Source organism: Lontra canadensis, unplaced genomic scaffold (genome assembly GCF_010015895.1).
Source record: "Lontra canadensis isolate GAN:19392208 unplaced genomic scaffold, GSC_riverotter_1.0 scaffold59, whole genome shotgun sequence".
Taxonomy (NCBI): Eukaryota; Metazoa; Chordata; class Mammalia; order Carnivora; family Mustelidae; genus Lontra; species Lontra canadensis.
In genome coordinates, this window is record NW_022631053.1 from 10,611,674 (window position 1) to 10,628,803 (window position 17,130).

The 17,130-nt window shown below is 35.1% G+C and overlaps 1 pseudogene; it reads left to right on the forward strand.

Annotated features, from left to right (window-relative positions):
• Positions 1-5,826, forward strand: part of LOC116878777 — a 37,652-nt pseudogene extending 31,826 nt beyond the window's left edge.
• Positions 5,827-17,130: the final 11,304 nt, after the last annotated feature.

Below are 17,130 nucleotides of genomic sequence, written 5' to 3' on the forward strand. Positions count from 1 at the left end.
AGCCACTAAAATAGATAAAATAAAAAAAACACTACCAGGTATTAGCAGAAGTGAAATTCTCACCCACAGTTATAAAAGCCTAATCAATAACCATGTTGGCAGAGCCGGGGTGGCTCAGTCGGTTAAGCATCTGACTCTTGATTTTGCTCTCAGGTCATGATCTCAGGATTGTCGAGACCCTTGGTGGGCTCCGTGCGCTGAGTGTGGAGTCTGCTTAAGATTTTCTCTTTCTCCCTCTCCCCCTGCTCTCTCTCAAAAATAGATAAATTAATTAAAACAAAATAAGATAAACCACTTTGGAAAATCCTTTGACAGTGTATCCTATAGCTGAACTTGTAGCATACACTATCCACCAACAATGATACTACCAGGTGTATAGCCAGGAGGAATGAGTGCATGTGTTTACCGAACTACATGTGCATGAGTAGGCCTACTCATAATCGGCCCCCAGCCCTGGAAAATCTTAAAGTCCAACAAAAATAGAGCAGGTAAAGTGTGGCATGTGCATAATATAGAAAACTGTACAGAAAGCAAAGGCAAGACTTCTAAATATAACTGTCTGGATGACAGAGACATAATGTTTCGCAGTAACGAAGGCTTATATATATTAAATGATCCCAACTACATAAAGTTTTAAAAATAGGCACAACTTAATTTAGGTGATAGAAGTCAGGATGATGGTTCCTTAATGGGAGGAAGTGACTGGGAGGGAGAATTGGGGGCACTCAGGGTGATTATATTGTATTTCTTGATCTGGATACTGGTAACACATATGGGTTTAGTTAAAATTTTAAAAGTAATATGCCTATTATAAAATATCTACAAAACAAAGGGGTATATATTAACCATTTTTAAGTGTTTGGCTATAGTGGGGAGGAGAAAGAGAGAGATGGAGATTTAAAAAAAAGGTGGAAGGAAGGAAAGTATTTAACTGTGGTTTGTCTCCTTATGAAGAAGAATTATTCATATTTATATACTGTTTAGTATGAAGTAGTATGTGCCAGGCATTCTTAGTTTTTCAGTCCCAAATTTATCCTTACCTAAATGTCTATGCTTGCTACACACCTAAATGTCTATGCTTGCTACATTCATCCCATCCTTTTTACTACCATCTTCCCCATTAACCAAAAAAAAAAAAAAAAAAAAAAAAAAAAAAAAAAAAAAAAAAAAAAAAGATTGGCATTACTTATTTGGTGGTAAAATTAGACAATAGGTATAGTTTCAATCACATTTTAGATGAATCCTGAAATTCATCAATCAACATGGCAATATCTCTAGAATTCCTAAATATTTAATTATATCATTTGTCCTCGAAACCCATACTTTCATACTCACTTTTTATAAAATTCTGAAGCTACTACCTGTCTCAGTAATAGGCAGCCCACTAATTATGTAGGAAGTCCTAAATAGAATTCTAGGTTCCTAAAGAAATTTTAACTGTGAGCCCCTTAAAATTTCTAAAATGCACAATGAGAGGTACCTGGCTGGTTCAGATGGTAGATCATGTGACTCTTGATCTTGGGGGTATGAGTTCAAGCCCCACATTAGGTATAGAGATAAAAAGTATTTTTTAAGAAAACACATTGTGAAACAAAGCTTATAAATCCTGAATCTAAATGAAGATTTCTTAATTGAGAATGGAAATATTTACAACCCCCTAAACTTCTAGTGTACTTTTAAATGTTCAGACATGGGAGGGCCTAGCTGTACTTTTTATATTTTATTCTTACCCTTCCCTACCATTGACCTTCAACAGATGGATAAAGATATATGTGTATATACAAATACACATCTAATGGACTATTATTCAGCCCATGAGAAAGATCAGGTGTGACAACATGGATGGACCTTGAGGGCTTTATGCTAAGTAAAATGAGTCAGATTAAGACAAATACTGTAGGATATCACTTACATGTGGAATCTAAAAAAACGAACTCCTAGAAATACAGAGTAAGTAGAAAGGTGATTATGGGAGGATGGGGAGAATGGGCAGATGCTGGTCAAAGGTTACAAACTTTTGGTTATAGGATGAATAAGTCCTGGGGATCTAACATACAGCATGGGAACTATAATTCACAATACTGTATTATGTACTTAAGAGAGTCCATCTTAAATGTACTCACCGCAGAAAAGAAATGATAATTAGGAGACATGATGGAGTTGTTAGCTAGTGCTATGCCGGTAATTGCTTTACAATATATAAATGTATCAAATCAATATATTGTGTGCCTTAAACTTATATAATACAACATGTCAGTTATATCTCAGTAAAGCTGGGAAGCAATAGGAAAGCCAAAGAGATAAAAGCCAAAGAGATAAATAATACGTGATATATTCATGTACTGGCGGATCACACAGCCATTAACAAAGAAAAAACTGTAAAAAAATAAAGTATTATGAATTATTAGCTAGAATACTGAGCAGAAATCTAGAATCACATAATAATGGAAATTTCTGCTTCATAGAAATTCAACTGTGAATTTGCTATGAACATCAAATTACAGTAAAAAATACTTAAACTATACCAAAGTTTGAAACAAATGAGAGTAGGCTCATATACTCTGACAGAATCAGATTATATATTACAGTATATTTAATCCTCTAAAGCAAGGCAAGAAGAAAGGTGTTTGTGCAGAATTCTGTGGGAAGTTTAACTCCAGTAATGGGGTTTCTATAATGAAATGACACTTTATTAAATTACTCAGTGTTCACTGCCAGGCATGTAATACATATTCAGTATTATAAAATCAGCTTAAATTTGGGTACTTTAACATTCCAGTGCTGAAAATACAGATGTCTCTGCCTTTGACTCTAATCCCCGTACATAGATGTCTGCCATCTAGTCTGGCTTTAGATGTCAAATGCAAATATTTCAAATTTGTTAAAATGCAGTCTTCCCTAATGGCAAGTGAGTAATTTTGTCACTATACTTTCTCATCACTGATAATTAAAATCTTAAGTCTCTTGCAAGATGATACTTTTCAAAGGACGTTCTTCAACCCACACAAAACACTTACTAATACAGCTCGGGACATTTTATGACTTCATATGATCCCAAACCCTAGCAGTTAGAGATATATAAACAGCATAAAAACCTATGTTTTTATTCAGTGTTTAGTAAACCATAATTGTTCTCTCCTTGGCATTTGCTTTCTATCTCATATATCTCCTAATCCTTGATGTGCATATTGAAAATGTCACCAAGTCTCTGAAATTAATCACATATCCACATCAGAACCAGACAAATCTTGTTTATGTGCCTGAATCACACATATTCAGGGACTTCCAAACTCCAAAAAGTTCCTTAAATTTGTATTAAGTGTCTAGAAAAGTAAGACAAAAACTCATACGCTCGCTCTGATAGAAACAACACTGTCTTGTGTGAGAAATGTTTTCTGGCAGATTAGGAAGAATCCCTTAAAACAAACATACTTTCCAACACACTGCAGAATTATTAGACTTTGGTTAGGCTGTTCTTTTGTTGGAGTGGGCTAACGTATTGAATTCCGCCTCTCACGGCAGAGCGGTAAGGAGAAAACACAGTAATGAAGATAGATCAATACATATTGACACTCTCCCATGAAGACAGTACACAAAAGGAAGATGGAAAAACAAACTGGGGGTATAACCACCACCAATCTTTTTCATCATTGTACACTCTGATCTGGCCAAGACAGCAAAGCAAAGAGATGCGGTCATCTTCTCTTACTTCTGATGTTATGAGGGTAGCTTGCTCTTTTGTAAAGTTGAGTGCTAATTTATTCCCTATGTAAAGAACCTAATTTACATCATGATTATTTGTTATGTTCTAAAGATGGATAATTGTTCTCACCTTTTCCCTCCCTTAACTCAGCTTTTTAACACCTTTTCTAGAGGCTGCATAGATGATTTTGTCATTTTAAAAATACTCCTTCAGGAACCTGTCTATCCAATTTGCGAGTCAAATTGCATGAAACATGTTACTATCAGAATTTAGAGTTGTTTTGTCTGCATTTGACTACCGTAAATTTTGTCAACAGTTATTGATACTGAGTGTAGACCATCCTAGACAAACGGTAGGTGCCCCTTTCTGGTCCAGAGGATTACAAATGATAGACACGCACACATACACATACAGACCCTATTGAAAAAGTTAATCATAACAATACAAAATTACTTTCCAGTATTAATTTCAATTCTCTGAAATTCTGAATTACCTATTAAACCCTCTTCCTCTGCAAATTAGTAATTAAGGAAAAGAAGAATGTATATACAATGTATCATACTTTCTATTTTTAACATTCATTGAAAAATATGGCCAAACTCATTAATTCAATTGAAAGGAAAATTGTTCCATGCTGTTGTTTATTTTCAGAAGAACTCATTTAAATTCAAAAGACAATAAAGTAAAACAAAGTTTCATCCTTTATATTCATATTTGTTAATTTATTGCCTAATTACCCACTTAGGATTGTCTACACATTTTTTTGTTTTCCTTTTTCTTACAGGAAACCATTTTCCAAGGAATATAATTCCCCATTGTAATGGCTTTGATAGAATGCATAATATATGTTCCTATCACTTCTACTAAATTACTATATTATGTATCACTTATATTTTCATTAAATATAATATTCGCATGTAGGTAGACATCTGTGAATAGTTTTTAGAGCGTTAACTGGCTTTTAAGGGGAAATGAATTGATGAACAAGAGATAGAATGTAGGACATTGAATGTGGACTAATAACAAAACCCACCTAAAAAAAGAAGCAAGAAAAAACAGTTAAACAAAATCTGAAGAAGAGATGAACAGAAATCAAGAGAAGCAGCGTGAGGATGACTAGAGGTAAGAAGGAAGAAAAACTACAAAAAGATACAGGATGGAAGGTTAAGCAACTTGGCAAGGAAGCTAGGAAGGAAGGCAGAGAGCCCGAGAGCCAGAGTCCAAGTTGCCTGTGATGGGGTGTGGTGGCTCTAACCTGCGTAGGGGTAAGGGTCCTAGTTCTGGAACCAGGGTGAAGATCACTGGACTCTGATGGGCACATCCCTAAAATCATCCAGGGGAGTGAAGTCAAGAGCCTGTGCACTCAGGCATGAGAGACTGTGGTGGAAGAGGGCAATGTGCAGGGGGTGGAGTCACCAGTCACAGTATGTGGTGATATCCCTGGACAATTCTGTGACTTCAAGGAGCTGTTCAGTGTGGGTGGTGAGTCCCTGAGACCAATGACCTTTTCATAGGAGATTTATGATTTATAGTTTCTGGACATTGAAACATTCCTCCTGCTGCTGGTACTTAATGTTCAATAGGCTGACCACGTCACCAAGATCCTGGAGAAACACTAGAGCCACCAGATCCCCTGGGCATATGGCTTCTATGATGAGTGCCTGCACAAATATGGTTTGGTGACCATGTGATGCTGCTGACCTGAGATCTTTGACGAGCTTAGCCTGTCGGTCTTTTGCATACATGTGTGCTCTCTCCTCCATCCAGATCCTAGACCAGATTCCGATGATTTGATTAAAAGCAAGGAGTGCCTCACGACAGGGCCCTGTGTGATCTGCTCTAGTCTAATCCTGAAGACAGCCCATAGGACTGACTGCCTATTTGGCAGTAACATGCAGCCAACAACACTGGCATGATCTGGTATGCCCACTAACTGGTGAGGGGAAGTTACAGGTGGTACGTCAATGAAACTGTGCTCCCTGTGCTTTTTCTATCATTGTGGGAATGTGGCAGCCATCTGGGAGCTAGATGAGCATCTCTAGAAAGATTACATCATCTTCTAGGCGGTCTCACAAGAGACATGGGGAGTCCTCTCCAAGAAGCTTGTAGCCAACTACTTCTAGTGATCCTCTGGCTCCTCCAGCTCCTCTGGCCCTCAGACCACTGTGGTGGTCTGAATATATAGAAAGAATATATATGGAGAATATTTATATTCTCCAGCTGGAGGCTGGGCATTGGGGCTGAGGGACTGTCCCTGGCTCGACTCTCCTCCTCAAAGAGGACACTTCAAGAATAAGGACTGTCTCTGGAGAGACTTGGAGCCTTAGCTCCATGCTCCACTCCCTTCTTCCTACTAGAACCATTAAGTTTCCAGTATTTTGTTTCCTTTTTCCTTTTTTTTTTTTTTTTTGCTTTTCAATAAAAATTTTGAGGAGAAAAAGACATTGATTATATCTCTTAAATGAGTAGATTTAAAGGAAAATATTAAAGAAACAATTGCTCAGGATTTATTTAAATATGGAAAATCATGAAAATATGACTCTAATGACTACAATTAGAATACACTATTCTATTCCATACTTCTTTCTGATCAGGATTGCTACATTAAGGTTCCTTAGCTTATAAATTACCCATTAACTCTGTTATATCTCAATCTATCAGATAAATTTAATATTTATGTTATACTTGGGGATACATATTTCAATCATCAACTTCATGATAATGCTTGGTGGTAAGGGGCTGGTTACTAGAGATGAAATAAAAAGATGTCTATAATGCTTACATCTACTTACAGATTTTAGCCTAGAGACAAACTGAGGGTTTTAGAGGGGAAGGGCGTGGGGGTATGGGTGAACCTGGTGATGGGTATTAAGGAGGGCACATATTGCATGGAGCACTGGGTGTTATACACAAACAATGAATCACGGAACACTACATCAAAAACTAATGTTGTACTGTATGGTGACTAACATGACACAGTAATAATAATAATAAAAAAGATCATTTCCAGTGCCCATCTTCCACAAACTTTACCTCTTCAACCACAAATTTGGTGGTTGTATTATGGCATTCATCACATTCTTATCTTTGCAGTTCATGAAAATGTTTGCACAACAGAAGAATAAATAATCTTGTTACTTTTAATACATGTTTGAATGCACAGTTCTGGAGGTGACTCTCCTTATGTGGTACAGTATTGGTCAATCAAGAAGTATTTCAGGGTTCCATGAGCAACAAGTTGGTCTCCAACTTCCCATTTTTTAAAAACACAAGGGTAACATCTAGATTATTCTTAAGTTTGTAACCAAAATCCAATATTCATATCTACCTACATCCTTTCTCAAATTGTGGCTTTCTCCAGGCCAGGAAGCTTTGTGGTTACAATGATACCTTTCAGCCCAAGTGCAGTTCTAGGGAGAATCAATGAAATTCTCCTCTGGAGCATACACTGTGACCTGATGAGATTCAGTTTCTGGCTTAATTTAGCTTTGAGGCAGGAGGCTGAAATTGTCACTGCTTTAGTATGATGTTCACTAGTTTGTAGAACCTTGAGATCTATGCTAGAAAATAATTGCAGGAAAAAAATAGGAGATATAGCCTATTTTACCAACAAGGCTGGTAGGGTGACATGCATAAATATGTTATAAGAACAGTCTGTACATAGAGGATCCAAAGTTTTGGCTCTGGATTCAAAAGAAAAACTCTAGTCTAGATAAATATCAAGACAATTCAAAGAAAGGAAAGTCAGCATAAACCAAAGCAAAGAACAAGAGCTTTGGATTAAGACAATCCTACACTCACACCTTAACTGAAATTTTTATTTCTCCTAGGAGTCTTGTTTTTTCTCTTTTTGCAAAAAGCTTTTGACAGAGATGAGCTGTATTTCTTCGTATCCAGATTGCTGTGTGACATTTTCCTACTCTCCTATTAGGGCCAGGACAGCTGGGGAAGGCTATAGGTTTTCTGTAGGGGACTCAGTGCCAGCTTCTGCCTCCACATGCTCTGAGAGCCATTTCCTATGTCCCTTTGAATACTAAAACTCCAGTGCCCAAGACCTAGAGGAAGATCTGAAGGAGGTAAAATATAAATGTACTTACATTTTTGGCTTAGATTTTTTAATTTGGTTTCTTTCTTTTGAGTTAACCTATGTAATTAAAATGTTTTTAATTTCAATCTTCTACTTACGTTTTTTTATTTGTTTGTGGAGGAAAGCTAAGCATCTGGTTAACTTAATTTTCTATCCTGCCAGCATCTTCTATTAGAGACATTTTGAGGCCTCTGTATTCCTGGTTGTACTTCTCTGTTTTTAAAATATTATTATTATCTGTCTTGTGGTAAACCTAAAATAGGCAGTTTTGTGATGAATAGGTATAAAAAATTGAAGTCTGTCTAGTTTTAAGTGAATGCTAGGAAAAGAAATTGAGGCAGTATTTGAACTCAAATATTACTAACAAACCACTAAGTACTATACTATATAATAAACAGTATTTATTGAACAATGAGCCTGAGAAATATATTATGGAATATTAGTAAAGAAATATGTGTTCTTTAAACTAAACATTATCTGGTACAATGAATGATAAGTCGCAGGATGAACCTTGGAGATGAAGAATAGTTTTAAAAATCTTCACAAATAAACCAATTTTGGGAAAAAATATTTTATGATGGGAATATGGGAACATGAATTAGGAAATGCAAAATAAAAAATATGTATTTCTAATGACTTTGAAATTAATTTTGTTACTACATCATATAATCTATTAAAATTAAAAATATTCCTTCCTAAGAATATATATATATCTTATAAAGATATATATAGATATATATATATCTATATATATCTTATAAAGATATCAAGTTAGTCCTTCTCTAAATAGGGTATTAACTTCATAGAATTTTTCTCTAATTTTATCTGCTTGATTTTTTTTTTGTCTGAATTGATTCACACCTGTGTTTAATCCCGTCAGTATCATCTGGTTGAAAATGAAAAGACAATCTCTTCTGTTTCACAAACACTCACGAGTTCGATTTATTAACAAATTGACCAAAATGGTTAGCTAAAAAATGATACTGGCTCCTTCTGCTGCATCAATATGTTGTATTAACTACCTACAAGACTCAGATCTGATTTTGTTAGTAACAACAAAACCTAGTGAAATCTTTACATCCTATTTTATACTTTTGCTCAAACTTCACAAACTATAGAAACTGTTCTTTTCATAACAATTGGGATTGAAATGATATGAATGTCTAAATAGTATCACAGTTCTAGGGAAGTGTTTTTTCACATTGTCTACAAAACTTGTGACACCATGTAATGTGTAAGTATGAAATTATTTTTTTTTTAATTTTGAACTTGTAGAAGATTGCTGAAACTCTCAAATCTATGCTTTCTCTCTGGTCCAGGTTATTTGTATGTATTGATCAAGTAATTGAAAATATTTTCAGATAACCACACAATTGACATCATAAAGACCTGACTTCAGAGTAATACACATAATTTAAAAAAATACAATAATTGTGACTTGCAAAATTATTACTAATGGAAGATTTTAAGTTCAACTTGCAAGATATATATTCTCACATCAAAACCTCAACATTTCTGTACACTAACAATGAGACAGAAGAAAAGAGAAATTAAAGAGTCAATCTCCTTTACAATTGCACCCAAAACAGTACACATACCTAGGAATAAGCCTAACCAAAGAGGCAAAGGATCTGTACTCGGAAAACTCTGGAACACTCATAAAAGAAAATGAGGAAGATACAAAGAAATGGCAAAACATTCCATGCTCATGGATTGGAAGAACAAATATCATTAAAATGTCTATGCTACCTAGAGCAATCTATATATTCAATGCAATACCTATAAAAATACCATCAAGTTTTTCATAGAGCTGGAACAAATGATTCTAAAATTTGTATGGAATCAGAAAAGACCCTGAAGAGCCAAAGGAATGTTGAAAAGAAAACCAAAGCAGGCAGCATCATAATTCCGGACTTCAAGCTCTATTACAAAACTGTAATCATCAAGACAGTGTAATACTGGCCCAAAACCAGATATAAATCAATGGAACTCTCAACTCTATAGCCAACTAAACTTTGACACAACAGGAAAGAATATCCAATGGAAAAAGGAGTCTCCTCAACAGATAGTTGGGCAGCCACATGCAGATGAATGAAACTGGACCACTTCCTTACACCATATACAAAATAGACTCAAAATGGATGAAAGACCTAAATGTGAGACAGGAATCCATCAAAATCCTAGAGAAGAACATAGGCAGCAACTTCTTTCACCTTGGCTACAGCAACTTCTTGCTAGCCATGTTTCCAAAGGCAAGGGAAACAAAGGCAAAATGAACTATCGGGACTTCATCAAGATAAAAAGCTTTTGCACATCAAAGGAAACAGTCAACAAAACCAAGACAATGTACAGAATGGGAGAAGATATTTGCAAATGTTTTTTCCAGATAAAGGGTTAGTATCCAATCTATAAAGAACTTCCAACTCAACACCCAAAGAACAAATAATCCAGAAAAGAAATGGGCAGAAGACATGAACAGACATTTCTCCAAAGAAGAGAAATGTCTTTCTTTCTCCAAAGAAGACATCCAGATGGCCAATAGACACATGAAAAAATGCTCAACATCAATTAAAAAGAGACTAAATGGTTTGAAAGACAAACCATAAGAAATTTTTTTTTTTTTTTTGAGACTCTTAATCATAGGAAACAAACAGGGTTTCTGAAGGGGAGCAGGGTGGGAGAGATGGGGTGGCTAGGTGTTGGACATTGAGGAGGGTATGTGCTATGGTGAGTGCTGTGAGTTGTGTGGAAGACTGGTGAATCACAGACCTGTACCCCTGAAACAAATAATACATTATATGTTAATTTTAAAAATATGTCTTAAAGAAAATGCAAAAATTGGTAAGCTTGGTTGCCACTGGGTTGGGGTACTGGGAACCTGACAGAGTTGGAAGACTCTTTACAATATACATTCATTTTTTTAGGTATTGTTTGAGACTTTAAAAATTATTATGTGTGCATTACCTTTAAAGTGTCACTAAACTACCAAAAAAAAAAAAAAAAAAACAAACAAATCATCATTTTAGAAACAGCCTTAAATAGCTACATAGGGGTTTGGGAAAGTTGTTTTTTGCACTTAACTTCTGTTATTTAATATTTTCTTTCAGAAAATATCTCATTAATATTACACACACACACACACACAGACCCTCAACATCATAAAGGCCATATAGAAAACAACCACAGATAACAACATCATACTGAATGGTGAAAAATGGAGAGCTTTCCCTCTAAGGTCAGAAACAAGACTAGGATGTCTATTTACCACTTTCACTCAATATAGTACCAGAAGTCCTAGTCACAGCAATCAGACCAGAAAAAGTTAAACACTCACTATTTGCAGATAGCATAATACTATACATAGAAAATCCTAAAAATTCAACCAAAAACTAGAAGTAATATGTGAATTTAGTAAAGGGTAGGATACAAAATAAATATCCAGAAATTGGTAGCATTTCTAAGTCAAGGATAACTCAAAGATGACAAATTGAAATGGGAAATAGTGGGAAAAAGAGCTAATGTTAGAGAATACAGCAGGAACAGATTATGGACAATCCAAAACCTGGCAGGGAATTGAGCTTAAATTTTAATTTAGAATCTAGAGGTACTGGGGGAAAGGTAGCCTGTGGAAGAGTGGAGAAATATACTGGGCCAAAAAAGTATCAGTGGGGAGAAGATATTGACTTTAAAATGCTAAGAGGTCAATAAATAAAACGATACTAGATCTCAAACCAAAACGCCCAGGGATCTTTTTTTTTTTTTTTTCAGTTAGGACCGTAGATAATTTTCATAAGCTATGTGTACCTCTGTAATTGTTTGTAATTCTAAAATCAAAATAATAAGCTAACTTCTTTAACACTGTGAGGATAAACTGGGATTGTATAATTAGTCCATATCAGTGCTCAACAAATTATTTTTAGTTATTTATTTGTCATGTATTTATTTCTCAAATTGATTGGGTTTTTACATACAACAATAAAGGTAGTAAGCACATATATTACTTTCATCAATTATTGAAGCAAAATTTTTCTGTAACATAATAAGAACAGAATTTGACCCCAGTAATATTGACTCAGCCATCATGGTATCCTTTAGTTGAGGGCAGTGGTTCCCAAACTTGATGACCAGTAGAATTATTATGTGAACTTTTAAAAAGCATCCATGCGTAGGTGCTAATCCAGAATAATGAATTTAGATCTAGATGAGGTCCAGGAATCAGCATTTTTAAAAAAGCTCCTCCAGTGCTTTCAATGTACAATAAATGTTGACAACTACACTTAGGGATACTAATATATTAAACAAGTTGACAGTCTACTTGTGTTAGCTGGGCTGGTCTACCATAGTTTTCTTTACAATGCCTTATTCTGAGAAATCATCTACTGAAGGATAAGAATCAGGACAAGCAAACTCTAATCCCTTTAAATTCACTTTGGAAAATGTTATGCCAATCTGATGTTGCCAAACCTCATGAGGCATCCAAAACTGGCAAATTCTTCTGATATTAAATTGAAACTGCATTCCTTTCTCTTTCTTGGAAAAGAAGCTTAGAAAGTACTCATGTAGCATACAGTCTACCACAAAATCCTAACAAAATTTCAGCCAGGCTATGCAAAGAAAAATTCTTAATCCACACACATTTTCTATAGACACATGATATTTTTAAAGTACTTTTTTGGCAAACACAAATACAGCATCAAGATAGAGCCACCTTCTACTTCCCATATGCAGACAGCATTCAAATAGATCCAGTGTCTCTTTACCATTCAACACAAGCAAGAGCTCTGGGGGAAGGGCCCTGCTGCCTGTAAATTACAAGCATGTCATGCATATGCCATTGCTTAATCACTCTGGTCTTTGAACACTGGCTGCGGCTAAACAATGGGCAAGGCACTGACAATTCCCCAGGCGTTGGGAGTAAGCTGACCCTTCTGCATAAATCACTGAAAGACAGTTGTATTCAACTCTTAAAAAAAAACAACAACCCAAGCTAAAAAAGCTGACTGAGATGGCCACTCAGCGCAGACTAGTAACTAAGTTTTGGGTGAGAGATCAAGGCATAAAAAATGTTCTTTCTGCATAAATCTAATCTTCTAGGTCAATATTACTCGAAGTTGTCTGTAGATAGGTGGTGGTCCAAAAACTGTTGCCAAGTAAAGTACAGAAATTGAAGGTAAGAGTTTAGAAACTTCACAGCAATTTGACAAAGCAATTTTATACCTATTGAATCTAATAACCAAAAAAAGGGGGGGGGCTTAAATTTATAGCTCTTTTCTTATTTTTCTTAAAATTTCTTTTTATGGAATGTCAGTGATAGGCAAATCAAAAGTGAAAAAATAAAATGGGTTCTTTATATAGTTCTAGACACACTGGTCTAATTTACTTCAGTAGGAACTTCTGTAAAAGCTAGTGTTTAAATTACAATGTTTTAATGAAATGAAAAATCAAAATTTGTAGTTATAATTCCATCATGCTGCTCTTGAACTTTAAAGGTCAAAAGTCAAAAGGTAATTTATCCTGATAATTCTCTTTATAAAATTTAAATGTCAATGTCTCTACCACAGGATAAATATAAAGGTTAAATGAGATAACATAAAGTAGATCAGTCCTCAGCAGGAGATATATGCCCCTTCTGACCTGGCCCCTATCTTCCCATCTTCATCCCCTGCCCCTAGTCCATATGCATATAAAACTCAAATTATAGTCACCTACAAACAGATTTCAGTTTTCTCTGTGTCTTCTTTAGAAATATTTTAAATAACAACACGAAAATATTCCAAGTCACCAAACTTCAGAGGGAAATGCAATTATATGATTCAAGTGATCAGAAAGTAAAAATATACCAATTGTTTTGAAGGGGTGGGGGGTGGGAAGTAGGGTGAGCCTGGTTGTGGCTATTATTGAGGGCACGTATTGCATGGAGCACTGGGTGTGGTGCATAAACAATGAATTCTTGTACACTGAAAAGAAATTTAAAAAATGAAAAATTAAAAAAATATTTACCAATTGCTCAAAAGAGGAAAGATTTTACCTGACAATTAAACCAGAAAGAAATTTCTCCCATTATAATCTATAGAGAAAATACCACTGTGTAATTATTAAACATTTTATAATGTGTCAAATGTGGGGATTTAAGTAAATGGTTACAAGTTCCTTAATGCCCCTGTCATGGAAAGATGGGGTATATGACCATTTTATTTCAGTTGAGAATACATCAACCAATAAAAGACAGAGAAAGTGATATTCTGCGACATTTGAGGCTCTTTCAGTGAAAACCACACACCTTCCATTTGATTCTTTGGGATGCTGATTTTAGGGATGCTTCCTCTAAGGACACTCCAATTTTGTACCAAGTATCTATGCTGGGAGAAGCCTAGGCAATCTAGAGAATTCATGTATAGGTGTTCTGCATTGAACACATCTTTCAAATCATCTCAGCTTTGGTGCTACCCATCTGAGTGAAGGAGACTTCAGATGATTCCAACTCCCAGCCATTTAAATTAGCCCAGCTTTCCAATATTCCCAGTTGAGTACTGGGATATCATGAAGCTGAGTCAAGCCCTCCTTGCTATTCTTCAAATTTCTGCCCTATATAACTCATAAGCATAATCAAATGGCTATTGCTTTATGCCATCAAGTTTTGGGTGAACTGTTTTGTTGCCATAGATAACTCAAGCAGTAAGTGATACTTCGACAACATCCTTACAGGTAGAAATCATGATCATTTTTCCCCTTATTTAGCCTTTCAGTAGATTTCATTGTCTAAATACGTACAAAGCACAATCAACACTGATGAAAGCTCATAAATGGAAGGTGCCACCTTAAGGAAAAAACATTTTTTTAAAGATTTTATTTTATTTATTTATTTATTTATTTATTTATTTGAGAGACAGTGGCAGATAGTGACAGAGATAGAGAGAGAGCACAAGCAGGAAGGAGAAGTTCTGAGAAGCAGGCTCCTAACATGAGAAGCAGGAAGCCCAACATGGGGATTGATTCCAGGACCCTTGGGATCATGACCCGAGCCAAAGGCAGACGCTTAACCAACTGAGACTCCCTGGCACTCCAAGGAAAAAACTCTTTTTTAATGACTCTATACCATTTCAGATACTCTCCTTCTACCTGGATGACCCAGGTTCCCGATTTCACCTCTATTTTCAGATTATTTGCCCTTTCAAAGTTCATCTTAAGTTTTTCTTTTTCTGTGTTGCTCCTTAAAAATTTCACCCTACTCCAGGAAAATTAGAGGCTCCCTCCTATCTGCTCCCAGAGCACTCTGTATTTTTTTTTTTTTTTTTTTTTTTTTTGGCTGTTGTTAAGGTATAACTAACATACAGTGTTATTAGTTCCAGGAGTATAATATAATAATGCAACAATTCTATCCATTAGTTGGTGCTTATCACCATATGTGTACTCTTAATCCCCTTTATCTATTTCACCCATCCCTTTACCTATCTCACTCTGGCAACCACCAGTTTGTTCTCTCTATGAGTCTGGCTTTGTTTTTTTGTTTGTTTTTCTGGTCTCTTTTTTTTTGTTTGTTCATGCATTTTGTTTCCTAAATTCCATATATGAGTGAAATAATATGGTATTTTTCTTTGACTTAATTCATTTATCCTTACACCCTCTAAGTCTATCCATCTTGTTTCAAATGGCAAGAGCCCATTCTTTTTCATGGTTGAGTAATATTCCAGTGTGTGCATGCATGTGTGTGTGTGTACACATGCCATATCTCTATCCATTAATTTATGGATGGATGCTTGGTTTCCTTCATATCTTAGCTATTATAAATAATGCTGCAATAAACATAGTGCATATATCTTTTCAAGTTACTGGTTTTTTTTTTTTTTTTCTTAAGGTAAATATCCAGTAGCAGAATTACTGGATCATGTGGTAATTATATTTTTCAATTTCTCAAGGAACTTCCAGACTGTTTTCCACAGTGACTGCACCCATTTGTATCCCTGCTAACAGTGCAAAAGAATTCCTTTTCCAAAACGATTGGAAACTGTTACAAAAAACAGAAGAGGAAGGAAAGCTTCCAAATTTATTGAGACCAGCATTCTCCTGATACCAAAACCAAATAAAGATACTGCCAAATTAACAACAACAACAAAAAGATAATTACAGGCTAGTATCTTTGATGAACATAGATAAAAAATCCTCAACAAAGTATAAGCAAACTGAATCCAACAACTCATTAACAAAATATTCACCATGATCAAGTGGGATTTATATTTCAAGAAGGCAAGGGTGGTGCAATATTCACAGAACAACAATGTGTTACATTACATTAACAAAAGAAAGGATAAAAAATCACAGGATCAACTCAATAGACGCAGAAAAAGCATCTGATAAAGTACAACATCCATTCATGATCAAGACTCAAAAGGTAGGTTTACAGGGAACATACCTCAACATAATAAAGGCCATATATAAAAAACCCACAGCTGACATCATATTCAGTGGCAAAAAAAACAGAGAGCTTTTCTTCAAAAATCAGGAAAAAAACAAGATGTCCATTTTCATCACTTCTATTCAACATAGTATTGGAAGTCCTAGCTACAGTAATCAGACAAGAAAAAGAAGTAAAAGGCATTAAAATTGGTAACAAAGAAAAAAACTTTTACTATTTGCAGATGGCATAATATTATGTGTAGAAAACCCTAATGATTCCACCAAAAAACTACTAAAACTAATAAGTGAGCTCAATAAAGTCATAGATATAAAATTAATATACAGAAATCAGTTATATTTATTTATGCTAATAATGAAGTAACAGAAAGAGAAATTAAGAAAACAATCCCCTTTACAATTGTACAAACAAGAATAAAATACACAAGAATAAACTTAACCAAGGAGGTAAAAAACAAAAACAAAAACAAAAAAGAAACCCGTGCTCCAAAAACTATAAAATGCTGAGTAAAGACATTGAAGATGACACTAACAAATACAAAGATATTCTATGCTCAGGGACTGGAAGAACCAATATTATTAAAGTGTCTGAACAACCCAAAGCAATCTACAGATATAATGCAATAACCATCCAAACACCAACCGTTTTTCAAAGAATTAGGACAAATAATACCACAATTGTATATAACCATAAAAGACCCTGAATAGCCAAAGCAATCTTGAGAAAGAACAAACCTGGAGGTATCACAATACTAGATTTCAAGATGTACTACAAAGCTGTAGTATGACACTGACACAAAAACAGACACATAGACCAATGGAAAAAAACAGAGAGCCCAGAAACAAACCCATGTATATCAGTTAATTAATCTATGACAAAGGAGACAAGAACATACGATGGGAAAAAAACAATCTCTTCAACAAATAT